This window comes from Anastrepha obliqua, chromosome 3, assembly GCF_027943255.1.
Source record: "Anastrepha obliqua isolate idAnaObli1 chromosome 3, idAnaObli1_1.0, whole genome shotgun sequence".
Classification (NCBI taxonomy): domain Eukaryota; kingdom Metazoa; phylum Arthropoda; class Insecta; order Diptera; family Tephritidae; genus Anastrepha; species Anastrepha obliqua.
In genome coordinates, this window is record NC_072894.1 from 129,582,389 (window position 1) to 129,596,659 (window position 14,271).

The 14,271-nt window shown below is 37.4% G+C and overlaps 1 protein-coding gene across 2 annotated transcripts in view; it reads right to left on the bottom strand.

Annotated features, from left to right (window-relative positions):
* Positions 1–14,271, bottom strand: part of LOC129242606 (receptor-type guanylate cyclase Gyc76C-like) — a 153,565-nt gene that overhangs the window by 87,764 nt on the left and 51,530 nt on the right. For both annotated transcript variants that reach the window (XM_054879357.1, XM_054879358.1), the window contains one exon: positions 776–1,058. The gene's annotated coding sequence lies outside the window, so the exon portion shown is untranslated. The remainder of the gene's footprint in view (positions 1–775; positions 1,059–14,271) is intronic.

The window sequence follows — 14,271 nt, forward strand, 5'->3', positions numbered from 1 at the left end:
TTATGGGGATTCCCAGTTTCGATATAAGAATTGGTTGGCCAGGGCATGTGATTTAATTTATTTATTTATTCAAGAAATGAGGCTTCATTTGTAAGACTTTTAAGTCATTAAGTTACAGATTTAATTAATTAAATTTAATGTTGGCAGTCTGTTTGTTTTTTGAAATCTAGAATTTGTTCCAAAAAAGCTACCTCTAAGGGTTACCCTTAGTGTCGAAAAAATCAGGGAATTTCAATAAATATTTTCTTCAAAACTCTCTAGCCTTTTCATTTTCAATATCAAATAGTCGCAATATGATATTCCCACTTCCACAATAGCCCAATCAAACTTTAATGGCAGCCTGCTTAAAAAAAAAATCCAACTAAAATATACTCACATACATTCAGACATATATTACAAGTATTGATTGTTCAGCAAATTTTCTGAACAATGGAGCAATTTAGTTGGAAAAATACATACATATACACACACATGATATTTGACCAAAAGCAACTCATACGAATGTTGGTATCCCGTTTCATGTATTTCAGGTATATATGCAGGCGTGTATGGGTTGTTTTACCAAAATCTGCCAAAGCAAATAAACATAGAGGTAAAGAATTTCTCGCAGCTCGTTGCTTACAATGAGAACATTGCAATATTCAATCACAAAATGACAAATCAAAACATAAATGTTTATGTATATAGAAAGTGAATATTTTTCAAAAATACATACATATACAAAGGAGAAGAAGTTTCTCATACACGTGAAAAAACTCGGTGTAAAATTACTTACGCGATATTGTTGTTATTGTCGTAGCGCACGTGCTTGTTTTGGTGCGATTTTAGTTGCGCGCTATTTGCTGCAATGACTTTGCTTTTCGAATATTTTATCTTTTCACTTTTGTAGTAAGCAACAATTGTTTTGCTGTTTTGGTGTTGTTGGATTTGTTAGAATTACTTTGTTGCTACTTTACCTTTCGTTTCGTTGCACACAGTTCACAACAATTGGTTTATTTGTATAAGCGACGAAATCTCTTTGCGTTTTTGTCGTTGTGGGTTTCTACAGTTATCCATAACTGCAAATAAAAGCAAAAAAAAAATATAAATACTTCTCAAGGTATCAAAGAGTAGATTATAATATAGTAAAAATGCTAATTATAGTTAACGGAAATTCATCAGAAAAAATTAAATTTTAATTGGGAACTTTGCAATTTTGTTAAATGTTTCATCATCCTGCAGTTGTGATAAGCGACACAACACACGCATACATACAAGCAAAACCCTGACATTAAAAATGAACATTTGAACTCAAAATTTTCCAAAAATTGTTAAATTTATGTATTTCTTCATACTCCATTGTTTTGCATTATTTACGATGTGTAAAATATATAAAAACGTAACCATCTTTAAAAATAAATATTTATAAAAATTATAAATTATGTATAATAATGTTATTATTAGTAGGCTGATGGCAAGCATAGAGCGGTCCAACCCAAATGAAACGGGAAATAATGATGGCTGCCATAATAAAATAAATAATTGGCGCGTACACTTCTGTTAGGTGTTTGGCCGAGCTCCTCCTCCTATTTGTGGTGTGCGTCTTGATGTTGTTCCACAAATGGAGGGACCTACAGTTTCAAGCCGACTCCGAACGGCAGATATTTTTATGAGGAGCTTTTTCATGGCAGAAATACACTATTAGAAAAATGTTTTTATTAATTTTGCTTTCACCGAGATTCGAACCAACGATTTCTCTGTGAATTCCGAATGGTAATCACGCACCAACCCATTCAGCTACGGCGGCCGCCAATGGCTGCCATGCTCTCCGCTCTTTTATGCGGAGCTGAATTCTGGGCAAATGCGCTAAAGGCAAATCACAGGCGTAAGCTCCTAGCACCGGTACAACGAACGGCACCTCTGAGAGTTGTGTCTGCCTACCGTACAGTATCAGGGCCAATTGCGATTTAATTCCGATTGACTCACTAACCTTTGAGAGAAAAAAGTTCTGAGAGGACGAAGGAGGAGTTAGCAAACTTGCAGCACGCGAAATAAAAGACGAAAGGATAAGGTAATGGCAAGACGGCAGGAGAAAAAAGGCACGCGGCAGATGGCCGACCAGGTTAATAAAAGGCATCACTTCATGGTACAGCAGGAACTTCCGTAAAGTCAAATTTTATACAGCCCAAATGCTTTCGGGACACATATATTTTCAGAAATACCTGTACAAAATAAGGAAAAGCGAACACTCCCCATGCATATACGGTGATTCAGTCGAAGATGATGCACACCGTTTTCCAATGCATGCGCTGGGAACAAGAACGTCGAACGTTGGAAAATACAGTCGGTCACATAACCACTGAAAATATAATCGGCTAGCTGCTAAGCAGCGAAGAAATGTGGGAAATAATCAGTGGTTTCACAGAAAAGATTCTCTAGATAAAAAAGCGGGACCTGGCCGCAGGCGCACGAGCATAGATTTTGTAATAAGAAAGATGGAACAAAACTCTCAATCAATGCGGAAGCTCCAAACGGGGGCGCGTTTTCTAGTCTCCGGACATTCCATTGCTGCGAAGGCAGCTTTGATGATGCATTAGGCATTTTAAACCGCAAAAAAAAAACAAAAAAAAAAAAAAACAAAATATAAAGTTGTTCAGCAGACACTGCGTTTATTCAAAATTTACTTCGATCAATTCTAGAATAGTACGCGTACGTACCTGCCTCGTATTCTACTCGAGAAGCAATTACAAGTTATGACTGATGTTTATGGAAGGAAAATTTGGAAGAGAATAAAGTTCTGTAGCTTTGTAATACTGGAGGGAAGCGAACACTTTTACAGTCTAAATGAAGCAAAAATACTATTTTATATCTTTGCTCACTTCAATGTCCACCTTTGCACCATGCCCAAAAAATGATGCCCAATGCTTTATTTGAAAAAAAAAAATTAACACTTTAAAGTATTTTTCATATGGAACCTGAAAAAAACAACAGCTTTCTATAAAACAAAATATTTTTTGACGTGATAACGTCTTATAATTCGATTTAGCCGGCTGCACGCACGAAAAAATGTGTCGTTATCTTGCTCAATGGTCGTTATCTTGCTCAATCATCGTTACCTTGCTCATTCGTCGTTACCTTGCTCATGGTCGTTACCTTGCATGAACTGCAAGCGAAAGCGCGGAACGAACGACAAAGAGCACAACGTTCGGCAACGTTCGACATCTTGCTCTCTCCTTCTTAAGTGATCGTATATATGTATGTATATGCGCATATGTACATATATAAATTCACATATTTGTATTTGCATATGCCTTGTTCCTGTGTGCATGATAATGAACCATTTCTCTGTTGAGAATAGGACGATGATAGAAAAAGTAGGAAATGAAAGGGAGTGTTTCGAGTGTAAAGTGTCTTGAAAAAGGCAAATCGCTGATGTTGCCTCTTAATGTTGTTGACTTATTAACGTCTGATGCACAATCGAAATTGAACATATCTTTCATAAATTTGATAAATGTTTCGTCATTTTCCACGTTTGTGTAAATGTAACGTGACCTATTCCATTGCGATTCCATTTACCTCCTCCTCTATACCCATACCAAATATCTATCAAACAAATAAAATTAAAATTTTGTTTTGAAAATTGCAACCATTACATCAGTATTTTCTTATGACGTTGTCACGTTAAACTATCGTCAGTAAACCGACTTTACAGACAACCTCTTTTTTTTTTTAAACAGCTTAACACTGAAATTTACTTTTTTTATACAAATCATGTACACTTAGGCTTGCATAATTAAGTCACTTTGTCCTACTTACTATTTTCGCAACTCATTTTACTTTAATTTTTTATTGCTGATGGCGAAAGTTGGGTTGGTATTATTTGCTTATCGTTGGTAGTTCATTTATCAGATCAGATCAGCTAAAAAGACTATGCGTCTAGCCTCTGAACTCAGTGAACAAATATCTTCTCATTCTAATAACTTTTCTGCCCTTGACTAGCACATACATGCATATAAACTGTATGTGCTTGTTTTTTCTTTAAGGCACTGGTGGCCTAGAATTTTCAAAAAATCGATTTTTTATTTCAAAAGTATAGTATCTTAAAAATATACTGTGAAATTTTCGGAAATTCCCAATATTATCGCTTCTGCAGCCCTTTAAGTAGGTAGGGGGCGGTCCGCGCGCTTCTGTACCTCAAACTTTAAACTCATTTATTTCGAAACGACTTTTTTCGGTACGGCGGGGATGAAAACAAAAAAACTATTCAACCGAATCACTTGAAATTTGGATATGTTGTTCACTACATGTATCGCTATCGTCGGAACTAGAATCATAATTTTTTTAAATAATTTCCTATTTTTTAAACTAAAAAACTAGTGAAAAAACCTGATTTTACGAACTTTTTTTCAAAAGTGCACCCCTCCGGGTTCGATTTTTCGAGAGGATCATCTTCAGCGGCATTTTTATAATAATAAATATTGTTTCAAAAGTAAAAAAAAAGTTTTTTGTATTCTCAATAAACGTACTAATAAGCCCGAAAAGTTGAAACATCGTTTTTTAAATTTTAAAAAAAAAAAAATCGTGAAAATAGGTGAAATTTTCGTGCTCTAGACCACCGGGTACCCTTAATCTACCTCACACCACACACAGTCGACTGCAAGCACTCACAATTCTATACTAAAAATCTGTGCTCCTGTTTTTGTGTTTCATTATTGAAATGTTAGTGATCAATGACAATATATGGAAAACAACAGTACACAGACAAATTTCAATATAAATTCCAATGCAAAGCGCATGCAGAACTGTGTATGTGTGCGTCAGTACGCACGTGCTACAGCTTAACTCTGACATCACACATAAGCTTAGTAAAGCGAAGTTGGCTGCAAAAGTTTATATAAAGCAATACTAATCCGTTCACTTTGTTGAAAACAAGCCGCACTACATCCATTCTTATAGAAATATGTATACATATATATGTATATGCATATGTATAATTGTAGGAGTACATGACCACACTCGCCATGGCGTATGAGTGATACAAAAATTTGTTTCTTTGATTTATGCAATGCAATTTGCTTGTGTATCCATTTGCATAATAAGTAGTTTAATTACACAGCTGCACATGCATACTTACATATATGCATTGATTTTCATACATATTCGTTGGGGGTTATGTGTGTTTAGTTTCATGCGTTATTAGATAATTCTACTCAGTGAGTTTTCCGTTCAGTCCGGCCATTCATACGAAATTTGCATTATTTGAAATGACAACAGTCTGCTTCTGTCAGCCAAGCATTTTAAAGGTAATACACAATGTATTTATTAGCTGCTCCGAGCAATGCATGCTGTAACAAATAAATACTTTACTTGAAATACTTTCAGGCTACAAATTTATAGAAATGCTGGCCATTTCATTGAAATGCACAAATATTTTACTTTTCGTATAAATGCTGTTCTCATTTTCTACTCTACTGAGTCTCCGTTTATTGCATCACGAAATGCAGAAAACATTTGGCATTGTATTGCGCTTGACATTCAATATTAGTTTTCTCAAAATTATGGGCACTTCAGTTACACCCAACGGTCTACTGTTTAACTTGTGGGCTTGTCTATTTAATTGTGTTTATTTAATTCAGGTAAATAAAGCATTTAACTACAACTAATCGGAATACAAGGCGAACCAATTCGTCCTACCAGCAAGGCAATCGGCACAAAGTCAATATTAAGTCAGTCATATGCCAAACACATACACGCCCTCCACCATTGAAAGCCTGAGTGCATACCTGTACCCACACTTCGTTATCAATCTACACTCATTTGGTTGTGCTTGAGTGAAAGGAGTGCAGCAGTAAAGGGCGGCCTGTGCACGCGTGAACGCTTATTTTGGCTAATCGTTTACAAACAAGCAGCCAAGCACACTTTAACCTGCCATACTTCTTTGTTTACACTTTAAATGACAAAATGCCACAGGCGAGAGCTGTGTGACTTCATCTGAGCCACACGACTTTTTTGTCTTAAATAACTTCTTTGTATTTGTTTGCTTCTCGTTGTTCGTAGCCCTTTATTGTAGGCCATAAATAACAACTACTCGACCGCATATTGTTCTTGCTGGTTTTCACCGCTATTTACTCAGCAATTTCCTTAAAAACAGTTCCACGGAATTTCCTCTGCCCCACTGCATACATCGCCAACACTCATTCGATGTTTAACTTCAAGTCATGGGGAAAATTTGTGTAGCAGTTTTAACGCGTTAATTCTCCAAGACCCCACACACATACATACATATACCATTTCCACGCTAAGTGAAATGTGTTTTACGAAAGCCAGCTAAGCGATTGGACAGCACGTGGTTCTTAATAGCCCTTAAGTGCAGTTGACGCTGCATATCGCTTAAACTTTATGCCACCACTGCTGCTGTAGTTGGCGAGAGAAGGATTTCGCCTCATCTTAGTGCTGCTGTGAGGCGTCCTTTTGCGCTCGAACTTTACTTCATCATTTGCATTGCTATGGGTATTTGTAATGGCCCTAAAGTTTACAAGAGCGGGTTAAGCGCATTATTTACAGCTGCGGCCAGTTGCTTAGTTGTAGTTGCAAACAAATATTGCTCGCTTCTTGTAAATAAGTGGTTACACAAGTTGATACAAGTCTTAATTAGCTGTAGATATAGTTTTGAGTACGAACTTAGTTCAAATGTAAAGAGTTCAGTGACAAAATAAGCAAACTCTTTGTATAGAATAACAAATAAATGAAGTAAAATAATGCTAAGTTGAATTATGGAGCAATGGAATGAGAGCAATTAAAAAAACTCTTCTTCAAACTCTCTAACCCTAAAAAGTACTTTAAATGCACCAAAGATTGTCTTAGAAATTTTTTTGCTAAAATTTAACTCAGGCTGGCATAGGAATATTCCATTTAACTTCTGTCCACCCCTATAAGATTTGCATTTTTCGCTTAGTACCAAGAATTAATTGTTTTTCTTCTTGATTGGCGCGATAACTGCTTAAGCGATTTTGGCCGAGTTTAACAAAGCGATGAAGCCAAGTCCTTCTCCAATGCAAATGCCAACTGTTTTTTTGATGATAGGAGATAATTCGACTTGTCCGCGTTTACCACCAGGCTTATTCGACTTACTTCTTTACCCAGCATAGAAAAGGCAGAACCGACAGCGCAGTCGTTAAGACCGATAATGCCAGCATCATGAGCATACGCTTTTGTAATAAATGGTGTCTGAGCGATTAATCAGATTTGATTGAGGTCCTCAGCTCGCATACAACCAGCATCAGGATAAATAAGTCACACGACAGTCACCCTTCTTAAAACCTTGTTTGATACCAAATGGCTCGGAGCGGTCCCAATTCTGACGAAGCTGCTGGTATTGCACTTAATTTTGCATGTCCATACTTGTTTTTCGAGGACGCCAAATTCAGGCATCGCGGCGTATAGACAACCCCGTTTCATGCTGTTGAATGTTCCTTTATAGAACTATGGCTCAAAAGAACCTTGTACGCAATATTGCAGGATCACCCTTCTTATGGCTTGGCCGGAGCACACTTGAATTCCAATCGCCACGCATGCATTCATCCGACCGTATTTTGCATAGGAACTCATGCGTGCTCCTCTCCGTCATGCTTTAATAGCTCAGTCCGTTGGCTCTCGCGGCTTTCTTATTCTTTAGATACGCAATCGCTATTCGCACCCCATTCGGGATGTTCACATTCTCTGTGACATCCACTGCTATCAATATTCAACTCATTCGAGTAGTGCTCATTCCATAGCTTAAGTATGTCAGCTTAAGTACGTCAGCCACCAGATCGCCATCTGTATTCTTACAGGAAAACGCTACAGTCTTGAAATCTTCTGTAAGACGCCAAATTTCCGTTCCTATCCTGTCAGGCGTTTTTCCTGTAGGCCAGCATTTTAAATTCTTCGCTCTCACGTATTTCGGTCTCTCGTCACTTCACTCTGATACACGTCATTCTTCCTTTCTCAGCACACAGTAGCTATCTTACATGGCTCCCATAACCGCCCGATCGCAGCGTGGTGCTATAGGCAACGCTTTTTCTTTTGGCGAGAGCGTGACGTTCCCATCATCATTCCCTGACATTGAAAACGCCAAGCATTCTTAGGGTTCCTTATAAAGAGAGCGACATAACGATGTGGTCACCCCATACTAAGTAAGATAAGTTTTGACAATTTTTTTCTTTTTAATTTTAATAATCTTTTAAATTTAAATTTTTTTTTAATTTTGCACGTTCTATAACAAATACCATATTAATTTAAGCACAAGATTTATATAAATTCAACAAATTTTAATCCAACTTTCAAACTTTTTAACAGAATTTTAAGACAAATTTCGAAACAGTGCAAGTTTTAAGTGACTCAAAATTCTCGTTGATTTTAGATACTTTCCCCATGCATGAATTAGATTTTATAAAAAAGAATTAAAATTAATTTCAAAAATATATGTATATAGTCAAATCTTATGTGGTGACCTTATGATTATGCCCTTTATGCCTCAGCAATTCTTGTCTTCCCTGTAAATATACTTTCTTTCTTAGGCCATTGCTGCGTCCCCTAAAATTTGTTATGTTTTTCAGTATTTCTTAACATTTCCCTCAGCATCAATTCTGCGAAATTTGGTAGTTTTACGGCTGTTTCTTTTACTTTTGGCCGAAGTGCTCACATATGAAATCGTCATACTGTGCCGAGCTCCCTTATTCAATAGCCTAAGAATGTTTGCATAAGTCATAATTCTTATAGATCAGTGAACCATGTGACCCGAATTTCACACTCTCCGTTTTATATTTTTCAAATTCTATCGCAGATATTCGAGCGCTCTAAGCCCAAAGAGATACTCAGTTTCGATATAATTATTTTAGTGATATCACTCACAAGCTTGCCAACAAACATACTGACTTCTGAAAAGAAACCCGAGCGTATGTAAGTGTGCGTGTACCGCCAACCTTAACTTTGTAAATATAATCAGATATTTATTAAGTACCATATTATTTTCACTTTATCACGACGTCAAGTTCAGCTTGTTTGCCTTCAAAAGTAAAGCAAGAATTGTGATTTTCAACGTTCGACTTTTTTATGGTTTTTTTGTGTTTTTTTTGTTTATTAACTTAAATTATGAGCGCTTCATTCACGAGAATACGAGTAGAGACGTGCAAAAGCGCAAATCCAGATAATACTCATAACACAACAACAAGGAAAGTGTGGTGCAACAATATGCAGTAGTTGGCTTCTCGAAGGAAGGTCAGGCTAGATGGGCTACGTTTCACTCTATTTTTAACATCAAGGCTAATCAGCGTAAAAGTTCAATGCATTACTGCTCACCTCACCATTGTTGCACCCTGTTGCAACTTTGCGCAAGCATAGCACATTTAGTAGATAAATTTCGCCGAAGTAAAAGCGCAAGAAAAACAGTTGTGATTGCTTTTCATAACGGGTGGAAAATGTGAACTTACAAACAATCCTTTAAGTAATGAAAATGTCTATCAGCCGGATGAGACATCATTGTTTTGTTTTTGTTTTTTAATAAGTGTTTTTATCAGAACTTTTTTCGCATGCCTATGTTAGTTCAGTTCGCATTTTCGTGGAGACGTTATCTAGCAAGGGCACGACTAAAGTATTATTATTGAATCAGAATGCAAGAGAAGTGAGCAAGACATCAAAAAATGGTATTCAATAAAAGTTGTTATAAAAACGTTTCAAAAGTTAAAAGTGTCAGCAAGTTAGTCCAATCAAATGCAACTCTGCATCATATCGCCAACAAAGCAGCATAATAAAAAAGCTAAAATAATTGCGTATTTTTCAGTTCAGCGTGGGAAAAGCACCAAGTTTTTAACGGCCACTAGCAAGTGCTTTTAATGTATTTCAATAATTTCAATAAAGTTTAAGTATATTATAACTTAAAGGTAGTAAACAAGTTTTATTTTTTGTTTTTGCTATTTTATCGACAAAAAGTATTACTCGGCCTGGCCTAATATGGCTTCAAAGATCAAATTCAGTCATTTAGAGCTATTCTCAAAAGTGTTCCCCAAAATCTATCCAAACTGAATATTGGCCAACTGAATGCATGCATGTATGTGTGTATTGCCAATAAGCGCACTGAAAGTCCAACGAAATATTGTCAAAAACTTTCACGGACTTTTTGCAATTTTTTTAAGTTGCGTACTCATCTCTATTTACCAGCAAAACATTTAAAGGCCGGAAGTAGTTAACTCGCTCGCATCATCGCAAGCCCACAGGAAGAAAATTCTGTCATGAGTAGCTGCCTTACGTAATATGAGCCGAGTTTGCAGTTGACATTGCGCTGTGTTACCAATAGGGAAGCCACTTGACCGCTGACTGCACACACTCACATTCCTATAAGTAGTTTTATTATACATACCTACTTGTGCGTACGCATGTGCGGCATGTTGCAGTGTGCATAGAAGAAGCGAAAAGTGCAGTAGAACTGTGGCAGGAAGGTAGTAGGTTGCTTACGTCCACTGGTTCGCCTGCATTAGAGAACATAGCAGCAAAAGAGCATTGAAAACTTGCTGCGTAGCAGTGGGCAGACAGTATCCGCCAGTCTTGCTGGCACAACCAGCCAACGCATTGGACTCTGGCCGTCTAGTTGAAGTATATTTATACAATTTTTAATATTTTTTATTACTTTCGAACGCATTGTTGTTGCGTCTTTGCTATTTTTACTTCCTCTATTTTAATAGTTCCTTTCTGGCATTTGATTTTTCACTCACTTTTGCAGTTTGAAGCGAAACTGCGTTTTGTGCAAGTCGACAATAGAGGCACTTACATACATACATACATATTTATGTACATGCATACACTTTTTGTATGAGTATTTTTTGCTGAGCTTCTCTATTGCTAAGCGGAAATTGTTGCGCTTTTTTGCTTGAGTCAGCTACTGTTTTTCCTGCTTTTCTGCTGGCAGCAAACATTAGTATTTAGTAGGCAACGGCAGCTCTTATTATTTCACGTATCATCATTGACGACAACCGACTACCGACAACAGGCATTGCTGACGTCGTAATTGTGTGCGCAACGTAGACAAAAATGTTAAATCAATTTGATTCTTTTACTGAGAACGCAAGAAAATCAACTTGTTATGGCAGCTAAGTGTGCTTAAGTGCGTCTCAAATCGCCCAATAATACCGCGAATCCAACGCCTTGCTACGAACTGATCCACAAAATAAATATCAAGCAGCAAGAAAAAATCGTTTTCAAATATTTCTAACAGTTTTCAACCATCAATACTTAATGACATTCTTCCGTGAAATTCTGTTCACACAGAAGAGCTCACTTACTATGGAAAGTCAGCAATAAGAGTGACTATGAGTGTTAGCCGCTCACATCTGCATGCACAAATGAAGCATTCCATATGGACATAAATCTGTTAGTGGACCGTGACAACGACAATGTTAATTACAATGAACTTCTCAGATGACAAGGAAATCTGTATGTCTGTGAGAAACAAATTACATTGTTCTTAGAAAACGAACTCGATGGAGGGGAGTGGCAGGTGGAGTAGGGATATTAAAGTTTCACAAGTTTGAGTCACTGCTTGAAACAGAGTGAACTATGTATATATAATGCGAAAATTTGTATATTTGTGAGGGTATGGCTTTGTTGGTTGTGATCCAATTAGTATTTTAACGCCGGAAATGTGCGTGCTCACAAACATGCACACACACACACAGTAACGTGTTTCTGAACAAAGAACGTTGCAATATGAACGAAACAAGGACTCTTCACCCAAATTACATTCCCGGAATTAATTATAAATGCAACAAGATTCTGCGGCAAATGTAAAAATTTTTGAATTCGATAACAAAAATGCTGAAAATTGTATCGGATATTTTTTAAAGATTTTGAGTGGAAAGCAATAACTTTATATATTTAATTTGCCGATAGCCACAGCTGTTAGTTGCCTTACTCCTGTTATGTAATTATATTTCTTATAAATATATAAATAAAATATTTTGCTTTATTTTTTCTTTTAATTTGCGTTATTTTTCTCGTAGATTTAAAAGCGATGTGGTCTACGTATTATACATTTACTCGTTCCCACTACGGTCGGTTCTACGTTACCAGAACGATCCGGATTTATATCTGGTCAAGGACTGTCACTCCAGCAGCATTCATGTATGGGGAATGTTTATGGTGCGACAACAACAACACCCACAACAACTTACATAGGTAGGTAGGTAAGATGGCAAGAGTACCCCAGGTACACTACAAGTAGCACTTACGTGCCGTTTTGATACCATAAAGTGGACCACTACCTGTGAAAGGATTAAGGGAGGAGATAAGACCGTCTACAGCCATCCAGTGCTGTTGATGTAGCGGAGGAGAGAAAAGGGATCTAGGCTGGAGAATTTCATCAAGTCATCCCCAAAGGGGACGCTGAGGAATCTCAAGCGCCTAGCCGCCAAAGCCGGACATCTGCAGAGAAAGTGTTCCACAGTCTCTTTCTCTGCAGGATCCCCACAGTTTCTGCAATGGGGGTTGTACGGAATCCCAAGCTTCTCCGCGTGAATACCGATCACCCAGTGGCCAGTGATCACCGCAATGAGTTTGGAAATTGAATGGCGGAGGGTTCCCATCACCTTAAGCGTTCTGTTAATATCGTATTGAGGCCATAGTGCTTTTGAAATGGCACACGATGAGACAGACCTCCATCTGTCTTGCGCTTTTCTTAGAAATAAGTTGTGAATAAGATTTCCCGGTAATCTTGAAAGTTCCGTATTTGGTAACATTTGTTGAAGACTCTCCTAACCTTCTCTTTCAAGTCGGTCAGCGTCTTGCTCCACCAGGGAGGAAAGTCTTTCTTGCTAAAGGATACTGGACAGGCCACTTTGAAGGCAGTCTGATAGGACCCTTCTAGGTGTCTAACTTGCGTGTCCAGTTGTTCCTTAATTCCTTACATTTACTCGCCCTAACAAAAATAGTTCATCCTTAAACAAAAACCAATCTTTCCAGCTTTAAACAGAATTTTTCCAAATTTTAACGTTAAAGTCTTTTCTTTAACGTATTTTCTTCCATGCAAATTTAATGCTCGAATTTATAATAATTATATGCAAGAAAAGGCCTACCGCCGTCAGCAAAAAGAAATTGTCACTTGAGATATTTGATGTAACGGGTGGGCCATATAGCGTTTGCTTTTTGAACCACCTATTTTTTTGAGAATGGTAACACAAATGACATGCCAAATGTGTTCATAATTTATTTAAAGGTTTGACATTTACGAAATGGGACGCTATACGCTTGAACAAAATTGGGAAATATTGAAAACCTCTTTCCGAAGTGGTGAGTCTTCTGCTTCTTCCGCGGTTACAGTAAATGGCGAGCGTTACCGTGACATGCTCAACGAGTTTTTGTTTCCAAAAATTGAAGAGGATGACATGGACGACATTTGGTTTCAACACGACGGTGCAACTTGTCACACTGCCAAAGTTACACTCGAACTTTTGGTGACCGTTTTTGAAAACCGAATAATCAGCCGAAATTCCGATATCAATTGGCCGCCTCGGAGCTGTGATTTAAGCCCGTTGTACTATTTTTTGTGGGGAGCCGTTAAGGACAAATGCTATGCGAACCATCCAGAGACGATTGATGCTTTAAAACACGAAATCGAAGTTGCCATTCATGAAGTTGGAGCCCAAACAATCGAAAATGTGCTTAAAAATTGGGTTGATCGAATGGCCTACTGTAAAGCCAGTCGTGGCAGTCACTTGAACGATATTATTTTTCATTCATAAATGACAATGTTCAATCTTCAAAATAAAAAAAAAGTATGAAAAAATATTGATTAGTTTTTTTTTATAGCCGATTCAAAAAGGAAATTTTACATGGCCCACCCTATATTAAAATGCAATGGGCTATGAAACTGCATACCCAGAAATGTTCTAAAATTCTGGTTTCAAGGAAATTTTGAAAAATTTTGTATTAAGTTTCAATTTTTGCATTATATTGTTTTTGTTGCAGTATGCACTAGCGGAGTATTATTTGTCAAAACTATGTATAACTGTAAACAATCAAGGGAGTGCACTAATCTTAGCCTCTATAGAGTATCGAATTCACTTTGATCTACGCTCGATGAACAAAGAACGGGAATCGTTCTGACGATTTTGAATGCGACTGTAAGGGACCACGGAACGTCTCAAAATGATAGCTGCAAACGCTACCATGTGAGGAAGAAACGGCATTCGTGCAGCGCCTCACACCCTCACTCAGCCGAAGAGTGGCGCTTTGTTTTAGTGAGAGCATACCCCACATATCGTC